Below are 21,837 nucleotides of genomic sequence, written 5' to 3'. Positions count from 1 at the left end.
ATAGAAAGAAGGTAGCGCCTTCAGAAAACCGTCAACGCTTGCTTCACTGTCTGCAGCCTCATGGTGACTGTTTGCTGGCAGAAATACTTTAACGCACGATATTTATAGAGATGCGAATGATTTTATTGAACGCGCAACGAAGTTGCATCATTTAAGCTCAATGGCAGTATATAGATTGTGCCATATCAAACGGTATGCTCCCTGAGGTACTAACGCAAACATAAAACATATACTGACAGACACAGAAGTGAATAAATGTGAATCCTTGAATTTAAAAAAAAAACAATTCTTCAACTGGCACGTGCCAGGCGAACCGCCAATTATCCTCTAGACCTGCTCCACCGTGGCGCCCAAGAAGTGAACTCAGAAACACTATTTACGCGTCGGACAATCGAAGGTGTAAAGAAATATCGGACACACCATCGAGACTCAGGTCACGCAAGCATGTCCAGCAAGAGCTGCAGAGTGGAGCGCCCAAGAACGCAAAACAAGTGGGGATCACGAACCATACAGTGCGTACAGACGTGGTATGGGCGGGCTCCGCGAGTTTGTTTTTGTATTTTTACCCCGAAAGGCGAGTTTGTGTCCAAGGCCTGCAGAGAACGAGGAGAAAGGGAAGAGAGAGAGCAGGGAAAGATGATTCCACGACGACACGTTGCACTACACACACCTAACGCGCGCGCGGTGAGCGCAAACGAGCAAGTTGACCAAAAGTGCTGATTCCCGGAGAAAGTGCTCCAAGCGGCTCGCGGACCGGACCGAGCAAGCAATCTGCGCGCGCAGGCAAACCAAGAAAGCGCGAGCCAACAAGCGAGTGGGAGCCGCGGTCCGCACCCCAACGAGCCAAATTACGAAAACTATGCGGGCGCCGCTGCGACGCTGGCTGCAGCGAGAGCTACACGTCCCTCCCCCTTTTTCTCAGCGGCCTCCCGACGCCGACGCACGCGGGGTCCGGCACAAACACGCCGCTTTTCATAATTGCGCGTACGCAAGCAAGCAAGCTATAACCCGCGCACCGCGTTTTCTGCGGAGCCCCGACCGCCACAGCCTCTCTTTGCTCTGCAAGCACGAGCTGCAAAGTAGCGTGGTCACCGGAGCGCGCAGCCCGCCGCAATGCGCTCACTTAGGGGAACCTCGCCCCGTACACACTTCTGTCACTTGTACCGCTCTCTTTTCTTCCTAGTTTTATCGTTTAGCTTTCCCGAGCCTCTCTCCGGACTACACACCGGCGTCGCCACTGCTGTGGCGCCGTTCGCCCCCCTCCCCCCGCAAAGCTTCCCCATTCCCTGGACAGCTAGCAGCATGCATGCAGGCCTGTTATTTTTCCGCGCAGTCGAAATGAAAGATTGCCCCTGTATGCATGCATGCGGCGGCGCCAGCCTGCAGGGCTGGATTGCGGAGTAGCGGCTAAGAAGACGAGAGAGACCCACGTGTGCTGCAAGTTTGCGCGTGCGCGCACGTGTATGCTAATTCGCTGGCGAAGGCCTCTCTCTCTCTCTCTCGCTGCTTGAGATCTCGTTCATGCTTCGTGTTGAGGCGCATCGTGCATTAGTCACAGCGCGCAGGAAGGTTTTGAGTTATCGCTCGGCGCGCTCCACGGCACCTCGAAATGTTTGTTCGCGAATGAAAGAGCCTGAAATGCAGAAAACAAAAAGGAAACACGAGTGCTCGATTGCTGCCGTATTTCGCAAGTATATTACACGCAATACGTCATATTGAGAGCAAATATGTAAATTAATAAGCGGACAGACAGAGAGCACATGACATGATAAAATTGCATGGAGTGGCGAGGGCAGGCACCAGGCGCATAGGCAGAATTTTTTTTTTCTGAGGGGGGAGGGGGTGATGATACGTGCCTGGCAAGCATGCATACTAGGCACCACGTGGTAGTTGCCTGTCCTTCCTTTCTTTCTGCCTTCTTTCATCCCCTTCACACATTCCCTCACGGCGCGCTTCAGGTGCCCATCCATAATGAGAAATTTATAGCGAGCAGTTTAAACAGTCACTCAGTAATTCTGCACAGAATAGGGTGCCTCGATGCACAGCGCAGCGCTGGCAATGCCAACCAATGCCACCTAGCGTCAACGCGAGAATTATGCACGCGAAGGACACCTGCGAGCTTTAATGGTGACTTCGGCTGGACCATGTGTTTAAAAGCTGCTTGAAAGACAGGGCCGGCTCTTGGGCAGCCTCTTTTCGCATACTGCATTGAGCTAGCGCCGCGACCAACACTTACAGGCGAATGATCGGCATATTTCATGTATTTGCACTCCTCAATGCTGCGTTATTTTGTTTGCGTCTTGACCAAAATTTCACTTCGATGGACAGGAGGTGCCAACGAAAGGAAGCAACTGTTAGACTCGACGCCCAATAAACAAAGAACAAACGCAGAACAGGTACACCTTCGTTTGTATTGCCTGTGCATGTCTGTTTCCCATACACATGACGCGACATAGAACGTTCCAAACACCAGAGAGCATGGAAGCCGCGGGAGAACTGGTCTCAATTTCCAGAATAAAGACCCAAACATGTGAACAGCGAAGATTGCTCTAATAACTTCACAAACATCGATTAGTCATTTGGTTCGTTAGTGGTACCGTTAAAGCCTAGGCAGGTTTTGCCTTACATTATTGATACCGGCGACTGCTCCGCATGCCATTGAAGCAAAAAAACTACCGCACGTTAAAAAAAAACAATTAGTTACTGCGTTCCACGGGTTTTCTATATAGAGAGTTAACGCAACTTGACATTTCCCCTTCGGCACATGAAGAGAGCAGTAAACAAACAAGTAAACAAGCGAAGAGGAAAGAGCGGAGACAAGTGCTTTCCTCGAATTTGTCCGCTTTGTGGAGCTTGTATATGCGCAGTGCGAATTCGAGTAACCTGATCATGGTCACGTGTACATGTTAGTGTCCACAACTATGTTTATGTACAAAACCGTGCGCGCGCATGGGCGCATACGTGCATGCTTGTGACACTGCCACGCGCGCCGCACATCGCCACATCGAAGGGGAAAGCTTCAAAGTCACGTACCGTCAATATTTCTTCCCCGTTCCACAGAGTTGGTGGGGTGTAGCTATATACGCTCCGGCAAGCGATATTGTTACCCAGCATAAAACCGGAGCTCTAACCCAATTACGTCTCGAGTAACGCAACTAGCCGCCATAATGCATGCATATTATCTTTCTGTACACACACACGCACGCGCAGTCTAGTGCACGTGGTTTGTGTAGTTTTTCGCCAACCATACGCAACATACATACAGGTATGTAATCCAAGCACTCTCTCCTCTCCGCTATAGTTACACAGTGATGAAGTCCGTGAAAATTACAGAGTATTAGCTGCAAGCCATCGCGTGAGCGGTATGGTGCAAAGCCGGTGTACGCGCAGGGAATATGAAGATAAAAAAAAACGCTTTCTTTGAACAGTATAGAGATGTGATGAACAACAAAGCTTTCTGTGAAGTTTACGGATATGAGGAAGCAACTATTGGGCACACGAGTGATGCTCTGTAAGGGCCAATTTTTGGCTATAGCGAGCAGTTTGAATCGGTAGGAAAAGCAAAGGTTCTGACGATAAAAAGATTAGCACTAAGGCGTGACACCGGAGCGGTAGAGAGCAATGCTTGGCGCTGCGGTTACGAACATGCCGATAACAAAATTGCCAGGCGTGTTCGCGAAGCATGGCTCTGCGCCAGTTGCACGGTGCGATTTTCGCCACTCTCGTGACGTCATGATGCCAATCTTTTCTTCGTCGCGACTGTACGGTAGAATCCGTCAGGTGCCGTAAAAGAGGTACAAATTACATTACTATATATATATATATATATATATATATATATATATATATATATATATATATATATATATATATATATATATATATATATAAGCAGACAAGGCAACATATTAAGGAAGCCAACAGTCACCGGAACCAAGGTGTATAGGGCAATGCTTCTATTTTTTTTTAATTTGTAGTGCCAATCAAGTGGTTTAAAGAAAATTACTTATAACTCTTATAATTCTTATAAGTCGGTTCGGATCGCACCGGCGGCATAGTTGTTTTTTCTGCTGCTTTATAAGTAATTTTCTTTAAACCAATTGATTGGCACTACAAATTTAAAAAAATAGATGCATTCCCCTATGCACCTTGGTTTCGGTGACTGTTAGCTTCCTTTATATATATATATATATATATATATATATATATATATATATATATATATATATATATTGGTGTGTGTGTGTGTGTGTGTGTGTGTGTGTGTGTGTGTGTGTGTGTGTGTGTGTGTGTGTGTGTGTGTGTGTGTGTGTGTGTGTGTGTGTGTGTGTGTGTGTGTGTGTGTGTATATTCTCCCAGGGATGCAGGATATTTTTCAACGCGTTTTCTATGAAAATCCACGCTCAGAAACACTGTCTGGTCTAAGCCGGTCTAAGCGATCGCCAAATCAGTCGTATGCAAAGGACAGACTCGATAATATACGAATTGAGTTAACCACGCAAGTAGCGGGCGCTTCCGGAACGTTAGCTCAGCGTCCGCAGTGCATGCGCAATCACGGGCCATTTAGATAAGAGGCGCGCCTCGCTATCGCCGGTTAACTCCGCATGCAGCGGCACAAGCAGCGCTGCACCACGCGGGCGACAAGGACCCCATAGATTAACCGGGAAGGTCTTAATTAACGGAGGCCCGTTCCTCTGCGGACCCGCGAAACACGAGGACCGTGTGGCCGCACGCGATAATTGAGCGCAGGCGCGAAGCGTGAAGACGAAGAGTTCAGCGTCCTCGCCGAAGACGACAAGTGCTGACGACGAAGACGCCTGCAGACACTCGAGCGGCGGCGCACTGACGACCGAAGAAGAGGCTTGCAACGCCTGCAGGGAGCCGCCGCGGAACCAATTACGCTCCCCGCGTCGCGCGGCCGAGAGTTAATCTGACGCAAAACAGGGGCCCCCGCGTGTGTATCACTGCGAGGACGTGGGCGAAGGCGGACGTCTTACGTAGCTGCGGAATTAATGGCGAGGCGGAGGCGATAAGGGTTGGGTTTGCCACGCACCCCGCGAGGGTCGGAAGCCGAAGCGGCTTCGCGTGTCTTCGCAGCTGAATGACGCGAGTGTTTCCACGCTTGGCGGTGCTGACCGCATACACTCTGGACAGCGAGGAGTAAAAAGGGGGGAAGCTGCCCTCTAGCGCACTCCCCCTTTTATTATTTTTTTAAAGTGCGCTGGACGAAGGCTTACCTTTTTACTCCCATGTAGGCGTATTCGCGTTTAACTGTGTACTGACTGCCTTTCCGAATTTGGACGGTGCACCCTCGAGGATTGAGAGTCGATCTTTGATATGTGAGGATTTACATCGGGGCAGCGCCTGCAGCCAGTGCCGCTAAGCCTAGCGCTTATGGCCCTTCAATAGAAGGCGGCTTGGTCGTTGTTTTGCTTATGTTACAGATGATGTCATCCGCTTTTCTTTCATGCTCAAAGCCATGAGACACGTACTGCCGGTCAAGGGAATTAGAAGCGGTTTTCTCGAATTCCCGACAATGGATCAGCGATATAGCCAGGAGTGATGATTCTCGTGACGACGCTAACTTGTGCTCAGGCATGTGCACAGCATGCATGGATGGCGCTGCTCAACGTGGCCGAGAGCCTCGTCGAACAGTGATGCTAATTTCGCGCTTTGGTTCAACACTTTGTGGCCTCTGAATTCGACTGTACTGTACTCTCGCATAACAAAAGGGACATAGCACTGAACGTCGAAAACCCTTGAATGGAAGTGTAATGCTCTCACCTATCCAGCTCGCGCTTTGGCACATTAGCGTGCCGCGAGAATATCAACTTTTTTCGAATGCAAAGCAGTTCGCTTCCGTATAGTTCGAGATATCGATACGTCACTCAGTGCGACAGCTTTCCTGACGCAATGTGCCGATGCCTTTGATGGTGACGGCGGGCGCGCCATGAAAGGCGTGCATACTGCTGTCTGCTTCACGCGAAACGCTACAAGTGCGTTTTCGCAACATTAGCTCAGTAAAAACAGAAAACCCTCGAAACCAGCAAGTTAAGCGTAGGCTGACTGCGAGAGAAACGCCACGCTGATGGCTTAACGATAAAAAAAAAAACGACGCAAGCTAACCATATGCAAATAGGCAAGCAAAAAAAACAGCATAAACTGTGTATGCAGTCTATGTGCGAGTATAAAACCAGACCTGTCGAGTCACCAAGAGCCCAATTGCAGTCAAATGCACGGCGCCCAGTACGCCACGCCGCCCACGGCTGCAGCTTTTCCGGCAAAAAGTTCCTTTAAGAACCAAGACAGAACATCCTACACCAGGGAGAACAAAAAGAGAGAGAGAGAGAGCCTGCAGCAGACTGAGATAAGGGGGGAAGTTTCCCCGCGAGTGCTTTGCAAAGCTTTCGCTGCGGCCCTGCTCCCGATTCAGCAATCTCGACTTTCAACGCGCTGTCTGCGCGCGCAAATTGGCTAGAGGAGTGCAACGCGTAGCGTACAAACACACACGCAGACACAGGGTGGCTCGCGCTCGGGCTGCGGCCCATTACAGCCTACGTATCCAGCCTACGCGCTCCGGGGCGTGCGTGCAGAGCAAAGCGCGGCTGCCGTGCACGTCCGCGCGAGCGTGCGTGCCCGATTTAGAGAGGGCGAGAGAGAGAGAAAGAGGCGCGGCATGCACCAGGGTGTGCGTTACTCTTGAATAACAATCGACGAGGCGCGCAACGCAGCAGCCGTCCGACGAGTCCCGGGGAGGCGATACGAGGAGCGATATGAAGACGACGACCAGGCGCTCCGAAAGAGATCCTCCGCGAGACAAGAAGGCCGGGGTACACACAGCAGAGTGCGCCAGGCAACCGGAGTTGCGCGTTCATACTATACCACGTGGATTACACGCAACGAGAGAAGGAGCCAAACACTCTGCACTTCAGCGCGTTTAGCGAAAGCCGGCCATTTTCGGGCATCGACGTTGCTTCCCGCATACTGCAGCGCCGAAAGAAGGAGCGGGAGAGAGGCGGCCCGGACAAATCGCGGTCAGAACTAGGTGAGAATGGCCCGTCCAGAGCGGCGGCATCCCCATATTGACCGGTCCACTCCCTTCGCCGCCGACCTCTAATTAGTTTCTTCTCCCTCACTCTCCTGCGCCCAAAAAGACCGGTAGCAGCCGGCAGGCCAGTTCAAGCAGCGAACCCTGCTCTCTCCTCTCAAGCATCTTCTTCTTCGCCCCAACGTCGCGCTGCTGCGTCTCGCGGCGTGCCGTCGGTTATCTAAGACGACGCGCTGGGCGCCGCCTTCTCAAGAGCCGCAGAGATGCGGCAGGAGTTTTCACTGCGGCGAGCTTGCAGAGCTGGTCAGCCCTTTCCTGGTTCTATCTCATTTCCTTTTTCTTTCCTGTTTTTTTTTAATGTTTTCTTTCCACCGCCGCCGCTGGCACGGCTGCACTCGATCGGCAGCCACACAAGCCCGCGGAGGCGCGCGCACACAGAGCGGCTACACCGCTTCGCGCCCGGCCCAGAAGGTGTTCCCGACACCGGCTCATCATCGACGGGGATTGTCCGCCGGCCGCTGCCGCCGATGCGTCGTCCTTTCATTATTAAACGGCCAGTGGCTGTCTTCGGCGCAGGCGCGCGTATAATGGTGCGCGCGGGGGCAGCAGCGCGCCCGATGTTGCCGCTGCTGCTCGGCCCGTCCTTTCTCTGTTCGCTCCTTCTTTCGGCGTTGTCTTTCGAGCGAAGAAACGAAGAGAGAAAACAAGAAAGAAAGTTCGGCGCGCCTCTGCAATGCCGCCACCGCGTGCCACTCCTTCGGGCAAGTCTTCCGAAGCCCGCGCTGGTGATTATTCTCCCTCCCAAGACCGATCTGCGCGGGCACCACCACGGCGGCGCAGGACGGCAGCCCAAGAAGCCCAGCTCGGTGGCGCGGCAGGCATTATTTCTGACCCGCTGCCGCTGCTCCTCGGCGCGCCACCAGCACGGCGCAAGGCGAAAAGAACAAAAGGCAGGAGGAACGCGCAGATACAGCCGCGCTGGGAGGCGCCGCCGGCATCTGCCCGCCGCTGCCCACCGGAGAAAACAAGCCGCACAGTAGAAAGAGAGAGAGGGGGGGGGCACCGAGCGGTCAAAAAACAAAGAAAAGTGGCCTGAGATAAAGAGGAGAGGGACACGAAAATTGAACGACGACTCCCTGTAGGTCCGTCCCTGGAGGGAGCGATGGCATGCAAAGAAGATATAGAACCTCCATGGCCGAAGGCCCCGACCGACGTCCACTGCTGCTTCTGCCAGGCATGGACCACAGTACGTACACGTGGTACAAGGGGGGGGGGGGGGGGGGGGGGGGGGGTTGGCAGTCTCTCCCTCCGCCCTGAAGGGAGCGGCTGCTCGGAGAACAATGTCAGAGCCGCGCTCCCCCCCCCCCCCCACCCCCCCCCCCTCATTCGCCTACACGCCACGAATGCTTTTAAAAGGAAGACCTCCCCGTCTTTTTCCTCTCGATTATCAGATCCAATTTTCTTCCCTTCATTACACTACGCGACTCAGTGGTCTCCCCCCCCCTCCTTCTCGATGGCGGCGGCCAAGAACAGGCCTCGCTTATAAGCGCGCCACTCGAAGGAAGACAAAAGAGAAAGAGAAGGGAGATACATTGGCGCGAAGAAAAACGCGCCACTGCAGACCCTGAAGAAGGAAGGGAGGCCTAGCCTTCGTCTGCCAAGCTGCTTGCTGCCACCACCTGCAACAAACTGGTGCGTGTAGTGCCAGCAGAACCAAGAGCACTTTGTTCTTCCCCCGCCTTGTTATTGTTCCAAGGCAAAACGCTCCTCAGCTTTAAGCCAGCCCCGTACATATATACCTGCTCGCCCTCTCTCTAACGACTCCGGCGCCATTCCTGTTATTACGAGTCGCGCCCGCAGGGGGGCCTACAAGCTGCACCCCCCGCTTCTAAGCGGCAGTGTCTCGACGCCACCACTGCCCAGCTAGCCCGAAGAGTCGCTACAGAATGCGCTGTTGCACCGCCCGCAGCCATCGTTGCAATGCACGCTCGTCCAACGCGTCGTCGAAGAAAGAAACCCGCGGCGAATGCCTTTCCGTGGCTGCGGCCCCTGGGGACCGGGGCCAATTTCTGCTGGCCATCGTTGTTATAATTGCGCCGCGGCTTCTTCTTCTTGGCCGGCCAACTCGGCCTGGCTTCGAACGGCAAGGCGACTGTATACAACGCCGTTGGAAAACACGCCGGAGAGAACACAGGACAAAATTCGACCCCGCCCGCGGCTCATCGTTGGCGTTCGGTTGTTCGCCGTTCGCATGCGCGGTTATCGAGAAGCCGAACGGCGCGAATTCGACGGCGGTGCGAGAGCCGACGGTAAGAGGGGGAGGGGAAAGAGAGAGAGAAGTCAGTTGAGGCTAGAACCACGCTCCCGAGTTGCGCGCACTGTGTGCAACGAGATGCTGTCGACACTTTAATTCGATCGTGAGCCATTACAGGCACCCAGCTTCCTTTTATCCGGCTAATAAACCAAGCGCGAACTGCATGTTCGCGCTGATGCGGGCCGCGGGTTATTGTTGCGCCATTAGCCGAGGGAAGGAAAAGGGGGGGGGGGGGGGGGGGGTCGAGATACGTTGCACGAAGGCCCTTATATGTGTAATCCCGCGTGCAGTCGCATCGAGGCCTCCATCGCACCCAAAAAGAAAATTCGCGCACGAACGGAAGCCGTGTCCAGCGAGGAATAAGAAGAGTAAAGGTCCGTTCAGTGGAACTGAGTGCAAGTCGCGCTGCGAACAACCGGTGATTACGCCGCAGGAGGGATGTAAACACAGGCGCTCGTGACGCGACCGTAAAGATGATAAATAACGGACAAAGTAACTCTCGTGTTTGGACAGCTAGCAGCTTGCTTCTATGCGCACATCGCCCGTAGAGTGGATAGCATAGGGTGCCTTCCTTGCATTAATGCCGTAAATGCAGCGCCGACTACGGAATAATTCGAGGCACGCAATTCGCTATTTAGTATCTTCGGATTTGAAGGCTGACTGTATGGTATGAAAGCCGTATTAAACGACACTCCGCGATACAATGTAATGGTCAAGTCTATACCGAGGGATCGGTAAAATATTGGCTGCGTGCTTCTTTTGGCCTCGGCTACGGGCAGACGCTGCTGTTTTGCTACGCCTGTATCTTTGTTTTTCTGCTATGCTTCGCCAGCAAGACGAACACCCTTTTGTCACGAATGCGATTCTTGCGAGTGCGCGATCGACAATGCGAGGTACGTGCTCTGCCGACGGTTTGTGTTTCCCCATTGTATGGTACGTGAATTCGCTGCTTTGGCGATACCCTTGCTTATTCATAATCCACGGTTCTGCTTTGTTTTTGTTCGTTTGTTTTTTCACTCGATGAGCATGCCAGTGGGGATAAGCGAGGACAGGAGGACAAGAACACCGTCCTAGGAGGATGTGCAGTCTGTTTCAGAAACCTGTAGTAAGAGTGGGCGTACTTAATGGTTTTGGAGTATAGGTATGTCGCAAATGCGCGGTTCCATCCATGGACCGCCTCTCTCAAAAGCAAACCTGTATACTGATGCCGTCGCCGGGCATTCCGCAGTATGTGCACGCCGTACACCACAAATATGTGACGAAGCACTAAAAAGTGGAAAATTCTTCGTACCACCCAAAACCGAAACCGTCACATATTCGGCATCCCCACTCCGCCGAGACCGTCAGCGACGATAAATGCAGCGTCCCTTCCACACCGCGCTTGAAGGGCTAAAGCGAAGAGCTTCGGTGCGCGGGAATGGGTAAACTATATGATCTCTTTTTTTCCGGCTGTTCGGTGCAAATGAACCGTACAGCGCAACTCGCCAGATCAGTGCAGCACGCATATCGGCTGACAGCGATCTGCAAGCGCCTTCGATCGAAGCGCAACTACGACTTCTGGCCGCATCGATTCTCTAGAGACTGTCAAAAGGTTGGCCGCAGCTGCTCTCCCAAGACGCCCAGCGACAACAGAGAAACGGCTGCCTCTGACGATAGACCGGGAGGCGCTCGAGCTGGAAGGGCCGACACTGGGAACGCAGTGGTGTATACCACGTCACGATCGATCTTTCTACAGGATACCCAATTTTCACTGCAGCAGCCGATCGAGGGCGACGTTAAGGTAAATGGAAAGAGGTGCATTCGAGACGGAACTGGCATACATAAGCGTTCGCCGAATCCCAGGAGAAATGAACAGCGCAACAATGGCTAGACAATAACAAGGGCAGCATATACACATTCGCTGGTGTCCGTGCCCTTCTCGCTCATGTCCCGTCCGAGCTGGGCAGTTCACTCTTCGACGCATTTCGCGCCGAATAGCTCAACGGCGTACTCTTCTGTGGGTCTGCAAAGAAAGGGTTGCACGTTGCGACAACATCACGACGTGTAAACGTGCGCGCAGTGCGGCGTGTCCGCATCGCTTTTCTCCGCAGACACACGCTTCAGCAAAGGCAGCAGCGGAGGGGTGCACCGTGCCGCACTGAATACCAATTAGGAGTCGCGGGCCTCATCAAACTCCGCCACAATCTGCGCGTTCGGCGAAAGGCGGACGACAAACAGGTCATTAGTCATGGGCCCGTTCGGCCACGCACGCAGAGGAGGCAGTCAGGCAACAAGGCGCCCAGCGGCCGAAGCGGGTAACCCGATAACCACCGCCTCCTCACATGCCGAGGACAAAAGAAAACTCCCGGGAAATCACAAACACCTCCGCCGTCCAGTGTAGAGGAAGGTGCCGGTGGAAGCAAGCAGGCCCGCCACAGATATACGAGAGTGTGACGTCAGCGGTGTGGCCTGCAACGCGCAACACATTCCGCTTCGCTGTATACGTTAATTCTTTCGCTTATTTTCCTTATCTCTTTTTTTTATCTCATTACGTCTCCCGAGATTGCGTACCCCCACGCAGCAGAGCCAGCCGCATTATACGCGCAGGCGCGAATAAAGAACACGCGCGCGGCTGTTTGATAATCGAGCCGCAAGAGGAAAATGGCCAGTTATTGTTCGCTATACGCCGCCGCTCCTCCCAGGCAAGGCAGCTACGCATGACGCACCCTGCCATACGCGCGCGCTCAGCGGATGTGGCGGCAATTCGATGCCCCGAGAACGGAGACTGACTGCGAGCCAAGAAAAGATGGCGACCCCGAAGGCATGCATTCACGAGTGTGTGCGATGCAACTTATCTGGATATATAAGACCCTCGGTCTGTCTCTTTCTCTCGCTTCTCTTCGTCACCGTCCACTCTGTCTCATAGGCACAGAGTTTCTTTTTTTTTTCTTCTCGAACGCTCACAAGGCGCTCTAGAACGCGCCAATAAGAGAAACTATAGAGAGATAGATAGAGTGAACGGAAGAAGGAGGGGGGAATAAAAAACCGCGACGTGTGTTTTCTCAAAACCCCTGGGGGAGGCGTGCCCGGCAGTGCGGCTTCGCTCTCATACATCTCGTGTTTTCTTTCTATAGCTGGCCAGGCCAACAACACAATGCCGCCTCATTATGCGTCATTTTCAAAACAGCCGCTAACCGTTACCAGCGACGAAGGAAATCCTTGTAATAACAGCCGGGCGCGCAGTCAGCCAATACGAGCGCAGCGTTGGGCAACGCTCTATCGCGCGCTTGCTTCGGAGGTGGTTAATAATTCCGCGACGGAGCGAAAAACAACGAACGACGGCTCGCAGACGCTGAGGGCCCCAGGAAAGCGCTTAAAACAGAGAGAGAGGGTGTGCCGGCCAAACCGAGGAGCAGGCGTTCGATAGCGAGCGGCCAGCGAGGCCGGACAGCAGCGCAACAATGATAATGATGCTTATTAAAGGCGCGATAAGCAGAGCCTTGGTCGAGGAAATGGCGTTGAAATCGGCTGCCTCTGTACATACACGCTCATACAAGCCGCTGCAATCAATGGTGTCTCGCAGATGTGGACAACCGCTGACCGGCGAATGCTACGAGGAGGAGGATGAGGAGGAGGCACAAGTGAGAAAACAGGGCGGCGGAGAGAGAGGGGGGCGAGGGAGATGGAAAGGCAGGTTAGCGCGCTGAGTATACATCGACGGATGTCCAGGAGGAATTACAGCGACGCACCATTTTTCTCCTACGTCTTTCCTCGCGGGTTCCTTTATTATAATTGAGTTCCTTTATTCTATTTTCCGAATCTCGATCCTCCCAATGCGCGGCTCTGGCGAGCTCGGCCGTTTTCAGCTGCTCTCTCTCGGTCGCGCAGCTTTTGTGCCGCAGCGATGAACACAGGGGGAGGCCGCTCCCACGTATGCACGCGGGCGAGGAGGACAGGTCCTTGGCCGCAAAGTCCCGATAAAAAGACTCCCCGCTGTGGCCGGACGGAGCGCAGATGCCCAGTCGTACAGTCTGGTATGTATACATTTAACAGGCCGCTCTTGGTCAGATACTAAGCGTCGCGTACACACGTACAATGCGGGTCGCGGCGACGACCGGTGTGTCGTCCAAGGGCACCATCGTGCTCCGATTGTTTGTGAGGGCTCGCGGCTAAATTCTGCCTCCACACGGAACGGTGCGAGATTGCTATGAGGCGCACCTGAAGCAGGAATGGTGCGGCCTAGAAAAAGCTGCCATCACGCCGTATATGGAATGCCCGGTCACGAGGAAGTCGACCAGACCAAACAGCACACTGTCTTCGTGTTTGGTCGATCCTGATCGAGCATCTGCTGAAACATCAATCAAATGCTATGCAAGGGAATATTCCTATCCGTGGCAGGAATATCCCTGTACGCTCGCATGCTCGAATTTATTTTGGAAAGAACTTCCCTTTCATCACCTCATTTTAGCGCGCGCTTCGAAGCCGAATTTCGGGCGCGAAGTTTTTGGAAGGCTCTATTCAGAGCACGGGCAGGAAATTTATTTCAAAAACCGCTCATCGAACGTCCCACACATAACCCTACAGTCCATGAGCAAAAAACTTCCCGTGACGCTCACAAATGAAAAAGTTGCGTGCACAAACTGTTTGCGTCGCTAGCTGCTGTATACGAGCCAAATAATTTGTCGCAACACTCCCTGAGGTAACCAGAAGGAAAAAAAAGTGTCATACAGGCAGCAATTAATAGTCTCGCTCAATACGTAATTGACGCCACATGCGTCGCTGCAGCCTGGGGCGCCGGTAGCCCTTGGCTACTGCTGCTAACGGCTGGCCGTGTAACTATATACTGTACAGGAACTTCCTCATAGCTAAAGGGAAGCAGCGCGCAGGAAAACAGAGTGATTGCCATAGGGGAAAAATATATCGCTTTCGCGCAGAAATAAAAAAAAATACACTAGCCGATTGGACAGCGGCGGACAAAGAATAAGGAACGTATACGGCCGGGCGGGTCAGAGCATGTGCACGCGACTATAGGCGCGTTGTTTTCCACGTCGACTAACATAGAGGGAACAAGAAAGGGAAGCGGCTCATTGGCATTCACGACACCCGACGCGGGGCAGAATGCCAGCTATTCTTATTTGACGCCATCGCTTTTATTGCGGCGCTATAAGGTTGAGGGTATATCGAGAATGGTGCAAAAAGGCACTCGACTTCCTAAGTGCCCGCCCGCACGCAAGGCAGCAGCGTTCGAGCGAGCATCTGTCTTGCAAAACATCGACTACTTTACTTAATGGGACGCGGCATACGCGAAGCGTGCACTAGCGTCGGTGACCTGCCGTCGACGAACGCGGTTGCCGTTGCAAGCGGTGCACGCCAAAAAACACGAAAGAAATAACGCGGGAGTAAGCTGTCCTCTAGCGCACATACTTACAGTAGGCAGGGTATGCTGTCCAAGCCCCTGGTGTGGGTTTTGATCAATAAAAATACTTGAGGCAGGCAACGGAAACAAAGTTCCTCTCCAAAACAGGCAGAGTTCTAGCAGTTACGAAGATTTTAACATTGCAAGGTTTCAACCTCCTTTATTCGCTAACGTCGAGACCTCCGGTGTCGCCCATTAAAACCTCCTCTAACTGCATCAAGTTACTATGCTTTGCAGTGGGGATTATACCTCCGTTCGACAAGGGAAGTTGTTGGGCGAGTTGGTGGCGATATTCGAACAGGACATAGAAGGAAACACGCAGAGACACGCTGTGTTACGTCCCTGCGTGTTTCCCTCTTCTATACATGTCCCGTTGGTCGCGCTGTAATCATGGAATACCTCCGCTGCCGCCAAGAGTAAGCATTCCGTAGTGATCGAAACCTGCTCTGGAGCAGCATGCCCTGCTCCTATAATTACCCCCTTTTTACTCCCATACGGACGTGAGTGTAAGTGAAGCGCAAGTCTGCGTGCAGTCAACGAACCCCGTTGGATTTGCATCGAGGACAATCGTATAGTTTTCGAACGGAGTGACGGCAACCAATGACCGAACTAATTCACCACGATGCATGCGTCTGATTAGACGCCAAGTGAGACATTCTACTGCAGACCACGAGATAGAGCAGGCTTGGTCGTTCCGTTTCGGTCGCCTTGCACTACATACAGCGGTAGCGAAGGTCGTATAGGGCCTGAATGTATAAGGTGCCAGTTCCCGGCGCATTAAAGGCACCCTGTATGGTTATCAAAGTCTATTCGGCCTGCTCGCCCCTTGTAGTCTAAAGTGCTGCACTTACTCGTAGACCCCGAACAACGCTATTTGGGTCAACATGTTCTCTTTTCGTAAAGAATAAACAATTGTACAATCGTACGCGCAGTTATCAGTACGGTCTGGATACCTTGACAATCAGCTCCCTGCATTAAAAAACAGTCGTCGCCGACATACAAGAAACGCGGAGCTCTGCGGAGACAAGTTCACCGTCAAGAGGAGCCTGAACAAATCACAGCCGTAGAGCCCGTAAAAAAAAATAATAAAAAATACTAAAAGGCCGTCGAACAGCTGCTATCTTCGCCTACTGTTTACATCACTGCAAATGTATCCTACTGTTATTAATGTTCGATCCTACAGTGCCGACGCAGGCATAATGATGCGATAATATGCGCTCACTTCGGCGGTTGCTCCCAAGGCCTCGAGAAGTAGCCGCACAATGCCCCTCCCGTCCGGGCAGCCTTGGGCTTTTAAGAGATTGCTGCTGATTGATTCTTTCAAATGAGCTACAAGAAAAACGCGGCTATCGAAATTCAATGGTGCCTAGGTGCAGAGCCCCTCCTTCGGCACTCATTATCTCCAACAAAACAGAGTCAAAACCGTATATATGCGTCCCATTCGGGCCATTGTAAGACTTTTGGCAGCTCCGGCGACACAAGGCGCTTATTTTGGCAACGAGGCAGCAGTTTTGGCAACATGGTGCACAGGTAAGAAAAATTAACACAAGAAGAAAAAAAATCTCAGTAGACATTTGCAGCATTAACAGATCGACAGAACCGTGTGTAAAGAATAACAGTGGTCGTCGGCCGCAGCCCCACCCTTTTCCTAGCTTTAAAAAGAAATAGCAAAACACGAGCTGCTGTTTTTGGCCAGGACAAAAAGTCTTCCTGCTTGAAAAGAACCACAGGAGCGCGATTACGGCAACACGCACAGACAATGTCTGCAGCGTCAAACAACGTGGCACGTAACGCCATCTACAACTTCTACTCAGAAGTTGCCTCAGAAACACACGGACAGAGCAGCAAGCAAAGAATGCGCGACTACAATGCAGCTGGTGATGCAGCCATCCATGCCTGAGCGCAGCTTTTGGTATGAACTGAGGAATGCAAAGATGGATGCAGTGAGACTGGGGCGTGTTACCGGCATCGCCTGACGAACGGCAGTTTGACTCCACATTCAAGGTACTACTGGATCTGTAGTAGAACGTTCGCATTGTCCATAAAGCCGCATACTGTGAAAAATTAATGAGCGGGATGTACACGAACGGACCAAAACAACGGAGCATGCTATTCTGTTTAAACAATTTTTACGCGTGGCCTAATTGAAACTAGCAGCCACGGTATGTGCCGGCTAGTAGTGGGCAACATAGTCATACACAACTCAAGAACGAAGCGGCTATTTACCGCCAAAGGACCCCCTTCCAGCCAATGGCGTCGGCCGATTCTCATGAACCTGCTAGCATGACAATGTAGGGAGTGGCGTGACAATAACACAGTTAAACAAGAAAAAAAAAAAGGGGGGGGGGGGGGGACGCTGAGAATGGTGGCAACCGCCATCGCCCCGTCCATTCCATCCATCCATCCGGAACAATCTCCGACCATCGAGGGAGGGGACTGTCCCCTTTCATCTGCCACTCCCTGCATTGTCACACTAGCAGGTTCATGAGAATCGACCAGCGCCATTGGCTGGAAAGGGGTCCTTTGGCGGGGAAAAGCCGCTTCGTTCTTGAGTTGTATCCGACTGTAGTGCGGCTTCTCATGGACAAATAATGTTCCATCATGTTCGATAAGGAAGGCGTAATTCCAATCAGAACGGAATAGCGTGCTCCGTACACTTATGTCCGCACCTGTATATCTGGACACCTAACCGTCAACAGGGAAGCATGAACAAGGACATATTCATGAAGGCGGATTGAGTCAGAAAGGGGAAAAAAATCAGGGCCTCGCTGCCTCACGAGAACCCCCAAGGCCGTTTGTGGTTGTTCATATCGCTCACGTCAACGCTATGAACCTTGCGTCAGGAGGAGTATATAAACTGTGACTAAAAGCCGCAACGTCATATCCACTCATCACATGCACGAAATAAAAAAAAAAGCCGTTAAAAAGTCCAACGGAAAGCATCGCACATCTTAGCCACGGACAACAATGATTCCTCTTCCTCCTCACTGCTGCTCCTTCTTTTCACAGGAACGCGTCATACCAGCGTGGGCGAGGGCACTGCGGATCGTATTCCATGGGTGACGACAAAGGCGCGGGAAGGGACCGATGCGCGCGGCACACCCGGCTGGCGACTGGATTCGCGCAGCCGGCCGCCGCCGCTGCGGCCTCGGCGTCATCCATCAGGGCACCGACAGGGCCACCGACGCAGACCGCGAGCGGACGGGGCGATCCCAAACCGGGCCGCCGTTTTGATAGACGTCACCGCGCTTGTCCCGCCGCCACCGCCCTCTTAAGTAAACGGCACGCCGCGCGGGCCACTCCCGCGTGTCTCCGACCGCGCGAGCGCACGCGTCTCGTAGGAATGCATATATGCGGCCCGTCCCGAGTTGCTTCTTGCATCCTCCGTCGGCATGGGCGCGGTGAGGCCCGAAAAGTGCGCACGCTACCCGCGGGACGCGTTCACTTCCCGCCACTGCACGGAGTTTCGTTTCGTTCGAACCTCACGCCGACCGTAGGAAAAGCGCTCCGTTGAGAGTCAATAGAATCTCAATGTACTTCTGTTGAATGTCAATATAAACTTTATAGATATTTATGTACACAGAATCCAGAAACGAGAGAAAAGTGGCCGCATAAAAAGCGATAAGCGTAAGTGAAAATAAAGAGGAAAGTAGTCTGATATATAAAATGAAGGCTTAGAAGGGGTACTGTACGGGATAGCTGTTTCGACATAACGGAAAGGAAAACCGCGAAGGCAAGGCGACGAATGATGACACAAGCTCCGACTAGTTGCTGCTCCTTAACGAGAGATCCAGGCGGCGACCGCGGCTTTTCACATTGTACCAGAATGAGTTATGAGCGGTGCCATGTTTACAGTGATTCGGCAGTAGTATAGGAAAGTAACTCAGTTAGGAGCTTTACTGACTTCCACGCGCGACTGTACCCGTTTTTTTCCCCCCTTATTTATGGCCTTTAATACGTCTCACCACTCACCTTTTTTTTTTTGCCTTATCAGGCCATCTGTATCTTTCTGTTCGTATCTTTGAGAATGATATCTTAATTTGTCGTAACAAACATTTAAAATTAAAACCGAACACGCATCGAGCACTATTTGATACCGCTAGCTCACCTTTCAAACCCAAGAAAGCAAAGAAAATGCCTAGGGTGGATTTTCGCTTTCATTGTTTTCGGGACCACACACTGCGCAACCCATTTTTCATAGGACGCGCCATCTCTTTTCCGGAAATGTGCGGAGCGGAAATGACCGGTATAGACAGAACGGAAGCTCCCAAACGACGCACATACGCATGCGCTCGGAACACCGGTAGGCGACGCGACATCTTCTGCAGTGGGAGTAGCCGCGAACAGCGCGGCAGCAAAGAGGTGCACAGCAGGTGCGCTCCTATACACGGGACCGTTTACACGCTTCTGACGCCAGCGTGCGGCTTCCGAAGAATATCATCGGGCGGCTAGCGGGAAACGGTTAATTTTGTTGACAGGCGCGCCGCCTAGGGACCATAAATTATAACGGCGGCGCGGACGCCTTCTCATTTCGTGACAAGCACGTAATGACGGGCTCGAAGACCACTCGCCAGATATACATGCAACTAGGGAAACCTGGCTTTGTCTGTGTGTGTGTGTGGGGGGGGGGGGGGGGATGCTCGAGGCCTCTCCGATCACTTCTATAAGCTGCCTTCTTCACCGCGCAGGGACTCAAAGGGGTTCAGGGGAAGTTATCCGTGAGCGGTGCAACATACGACCGGAAGAAAGTCAAGGGCAAACGCGTGTTTCAGCGCCGCAGTCACACACAAAAGATGGCGCTCCTTGTATTCATTGAAAGCAAAACAAAAGCGAGCCCGCCTTCACCGCTGCTGGCGATGAGTCAAAAGAGTTTTCTTTTCCCTTTCTTCTTTTCCTCCAGGGCGAACTTAAGGCGAACGCGACCTTCTGGGCGCGTGGTGTAAGACGACTGAGCATGCAAGAAGGCGCCTTCCTCGAAACGTCCCTCCCGTATACGGCTTACGCACGCTCGAATCGGCCCGCCGCACAATTGGGGGCGCGCCGACAAAGGACTGCGCAACCTCGGCCTATTGTTGAGAACTGCCGCGCTGCGCTTATCCGCCTATACACGCTATGCACGCCTTGCAGCGCTGAGTATATATAGCGTGCTGGCTTCTCGATATGACCTTGCGAGGAGACAATAGAGCTTTAAATCTTGGCTCCCGTGCTTCTTGCATATACGCGGATATCAATTAATAGGGCTCACATTTGGCACTATCGGCAAGTAAATCATCATTAGTAGACACTCCAGGAATAGCCGCGGGCTTGAGATTGCTGACTAACATAGCAGCTCGTTTTTCGTTTTGTTTTTTTCGGGAGAAGAACAAATTAGCTTGAAGAGATTTCCGCATCGCGAACTTGCGGAATTTTTTAAACATCGACTTTCCGATAACTTAGCACATCCAGCCCCTGATTCCACCAGGAATCAAAGTAAATACGAATTAATACAAGTTCACTGAGAGGAACAGCTGGTGAAAACACAGAGGAACACGGTGGTGAAAACGGTCCTCACGTGTGGAGTTCAAATAGCGAAACCGGCCCCGACATTATACGGAGGCTAAGTAGCACCATTCATTCGCACCATACATTTCGTGCGGGTATGTATAAGCTGGAACTACAAGACCTTGAGTGGTATACGAGCCGACTTCTTCACGATCGCGCTTCTACCCCTTGCTTTGTGGTCCAACATGCTGCGACATGGCGCTGCTCGATACGGTGTATGGCTTTAAGACAAATGCTGAGTACGAGTTCAAGATGCGACTCCTATAAGCGGAGTCCACAGTTGGACCCCACCTGAGGAATCCCCATTAGAAACTAAACGGCAGTCCTCTAATATACATGCTGTATGCCTCACACACCGGGTCTAGCTCGGACAGGGAAAAAAACATTATTTTGTTTTAGAGAGACGAACACATGCAAGTACCGTTCAAAGAGATACAGAACATTTACGCACAAAAAAACCCGACGGAACACTTCGACATGAAAGCAACAGCGACCAAACCTCACTGAGCCTATATCCGGCGTTTGAGGAGGAGGAGGAGGGGAAATAACGTTATCTGAGGCCGGTACTAAGCAGGGCCTCGTTGGGCTTAAAAATACTCTGAAGTCTAAAAAGTTGCGGTTGGCACTCAAAGTCCTACGTGCTGTGAATCCGAAAGTATCTTTTGACCTCTACTGTACATATCCCTCTGACCTAAACGCCTTTACCACAAAGGCCTTTGACTTCACCAACTACTGCTGTCTCATCCAGCGTCTTTACATCAATGCCTATGATCACCCATTACTATATATCTGTCTCATCCAGCGTCTTTACATCAATGCCTATGATCACCCATTACTATATATCTTGCGGTCTACTGCTGACGTCGTGCGAGGCCATGGTGACGTCTTTGGGGTTTTCGGACCATTTCTGTTGGATAACAACGCCGGGTTTCGTTGCCGATGAGCCGTTTAACGCTTTCGCATTAAAACCTCGCGTAAAGTGAATAATCCAAACGACGGGGGGGAACACAATTTCGCTGAAGAGGATGCTTGCTGTGCCGATTGCAAGCAGCCCGAGTGAGATACCGCGGTCGGAGTTTCAAGATACGGTGAAAACCTCTTTGACGTCACTAACGCGCGCGAGGGAGAACAAAACAGGGGAGATGCGGTGTGGCTGGCAAGCCGGCGCCTGCACCTCAGCAAGGCACAAGGAGAGGTGAAACGGAGAGAAGGAAACGGGGCGGGGGAGCATCAAACAAAGAAGAAAACAGCCAGAGCAGCACTGGGAATCATTCCCGGGCCGAGCCACAGACATCCGCGCGCGTCACTAATGAGGGAAGCTATACTATAGGAAGGTTACTGTGAGCGCGCGAAGCCAGAGGAATAACAGGTGCAGCGGCTGTTCTTCAAGCACCAAAAAACTAAATATAAAATACAGTTTAACTCGCCCTTAGAGAGTCGGAATCCCTCCTACCGGCTCAAATAGTGAAAGCGCGCGGTGGCCGACGATTGTTCCCCGAAGCCGCGGCATGTATGTGGTCGTCTTGCCGGGCCAGCGCA

At 52.3% G+C, this 21,837-nt stretch overlaps 1 protein-coding gene across 12 annotated transcripts in view; it reads right to left on the bottom strand.

The window, feature by feature from the left end:
* Nucleotides 1-21,837, bottom strand: part of LOC144128648 (uncharacterized) — a 714,737-nt gene that overhangs the window by 110,355 nt on the left and 582,545 nt on the right. The window lies entirely within an intron of this gene.

The sequence above is a fragment of the Amblyomma americanum genome, chromosome 4 (assembly GCF_052857255.1).
Source record: "Amblyomma americanum isolate KBUSLIRL-KWMA chromosome 4, ASM5285725v1, whole genome shotgun sequence".
Taxonomy (NCBI): domain Eukaryota; kingdom Metazoa; phylum Arthropoda; class Arachnida; order Ixodida; family Ixodidae; genus Amblyomma; species Amblyomma americanum.
This window is presented reverse-complemented; position numbering and strand designations above follow the sequence as displayed.